The sequence below is a fragment of the Palaemon carinicauda genome, chromosome 37 (genome assembly GCF_036898095.1).
Source record: "Palaemon carinicauda isolate YSFRI2023 chromosome 37, ASM3689809v2, whole genome shotgun sequence".
Taxonomy (NCBI): Eukaryota; Metazoa; Arthropoda; class Malacostraca; order Decapoda; family Palaemonidae; genus Palaemon; species Palaemon carinicauda.
The window spans coordinates 18,285,797-18,288,296 of record NC_090761.1 but is presented as its reverse complement, the minus strand read 5'-3'; the positions used below and the strand labels follow the sequence as shown (position 1 = coordinate 18,288,296).

The following is a 2,500-nucleotide window of genomic DNA, read 5'->3' as shown; positions in this document are numbered from 1 at the left end:
TGCTGTAAAGAATTCAATAATGTATCGAAATGATTATCAGATCAGAGAAAACTATATTATTATTATTATTATTATTATTATTACTATTATTATTATTATTATTATTATTATTATTTTTATTAGCTATGATACAATCCCTAGTTGGCAAGATGCTATAAGCTCAAGGGCTCCAACAGGGAAAAATAGCCCAGTGAGGAAAGGAAATAAGCACATAAATAAACGATATAAGAAGTAATGAACAATTAAAATGAAATATTTTAAAAACATTAACAATATTAAAACAGATATTTCATATATTAACTATAAAAAGACTTATGTCAGCCTGTTCAACTTAAAAACATTTGCTGCAAGTTTGAACTTTTGAAGTTCTACTGATTCAAATACCCGATTAGGATGATCTTTCCACAACTTGATCACAGCTGAAATGAAACTTCTAGAATACTGTGTAGTATTGAAACTCAGGATGCAATTGTTAGGCAAGATGGGTATTACTTTAACATTGTTATGTTTAACTCTCTCTCTCTCTCTCTCTCTCTCTCTCTCTCTCTCTCTCTCTCTCTCTCTCTCTCTCTCTCTCTCTCTCTCCTTTGGAGATACGAATCAAGTAAAAGAATGGCTCATCGTATTATTTTCTAGATAATATGTTTCTAGCTCTTTATTATTATTATTATTATTATTATTATTATTATTATTATTATTATTATTATTATTATTATTATTCAAAGCTAGGCTGCAACCCTAGTTGGATAAGCAAGATGATATGAGCCTACATCATATTTCTATATTATTATTATTATTAATATTATTATTATTATTATTATTTTGCATATTATTATTATTATTATTATTATTATTATTATTATTATTATTATTATTATTATTACAAGAGATACAAAAAAACCATTAATATGACAACGTACTATCGGTTGAAACTATATAATCAAATTTGGTACTAACATCAAGAGTCCAGGGTATGAAAACGCCAAAGAAATTGTGGGATCTACTGCCGATATCAACTTACCTCATTAGTTTTCAGGTTTCTTTAGTTTTACTTTCTTACAATTGCTTGAGTAGCAATCATACATTTTTACCTTTGCCAACGAAGTTGGAAGGAGGCTATGTTTTACCCCCCCCCCCCCCCGTTTGTGTTTGTGTCTGTTAGCGAACACCTTCCTGGCCGCAATTTTAATCGTAGAGTAATGAAACTGGCAGGGATTAACTGTTATGTACAAAGCTGGAAATTATTACATTTTGGAAGTCAAGGTCAAGGTCACGGTCAAGCAAAATGTCCAATTAACGTAATCACCCATAAGTTTGGACATCGTTGTCACAGATATTTCAAACTTGGTTCACATTTGAGTGTATGAAAATCCACGCCAATTGATACACGTTAAGGTCAAATGTCAAGATCGAGAAATAAGCTATCACGGCGGAGGTATGCGCTCTACTGAGTGCCCCTCTAGTTTAATAATATAACTGGGCATAGTTACAGAAAAAGAAGGGAAATAGTTGTTATTTGGAATGTTCAAATGCACACGTGAAGGCAGTGTCTTCATTAAAATGTATATCAAGTAGAAGGAAATTAAAGGTAAATTTCTCTGGCAAACAAATAATTTTTATACGAGTATCAATTTCGTGATCACTTTCTTTTCTTTGATTCCTTTTTTTCTGATGAGATTCTGCTATACTGAACTGTCAGTAGCCCGTCAAATTCGCGCTCTCGGATCTAACATTTTTACGTTAATAAGTTCTTTATGCTTAAAAAGCGAAGTTGATTATCTTGTACGTAAGTAGAGTGGTTTAAGATAACAGTTAATAGCAGTTTTGATGAAGATTTACGAAGAGAAATTTCGTAGAAATTCCAATCTTCCTCCTAAGACTTGACCAGGCTTTGCTTCTCACGAAAACTGATCTCAAGTCTGATCAAGAATTGGGTAGATCTCATAGAATATTATGCTGGTCATCACAATCGAGAACGTATACTTGTTCTTAAGACTGATCAAGAATGAGATAGACATCATCGAAAATTAAAATGGTAATTACAAACGAGAAATATATTGACCTTAACCTTAAGCGTAGGCCTAGGAGAGTACCTACGAACACAGTGACTTTTCTAAGTAATTTTTTCATTTTGTATTAGATGATATTGGCAACAATTTAGCTGACCTGGGATCAGGGGATTTATCTATATTGGGCTATATATATATGTATATATATATACATATATATATATATATATATATATATATATATGATTATTATTATTATTATTATTATTATTATTATTATTATTATTTCCTAAGCCACAGCCCTAGTTGGAATACAGGAAGCTATAAGCCCAAGGGCTCCAACAGGGAAAGTAGCTCAGTGAAGAAAGGAATTGAGGAAACTACAAGAGGAGTGATTAACAATCAAAATAAAATATTTCAATAACAGTCACAACATTAAAATAAACCTTTCATATATGAACTAAAAACTTTAACAAAACAAGAGGAAGAGA

At 31.1% G+C, this 2,500-nt stretch overlaps 1 long non-coding RNA gene across 1 annotated transcript in view; it reads left to right on the top strand.

The window, feature by feature from the left end:
• Nucleotides 1-2,500, top strand: part of LOC137629477 (uncharacterized) — a 281,705-nt gene that overhangs the window by 151,344 nt on the left and 127,861 nt on the right. The gene's annotated exons all lie outside the window — the stretch shown is intronic.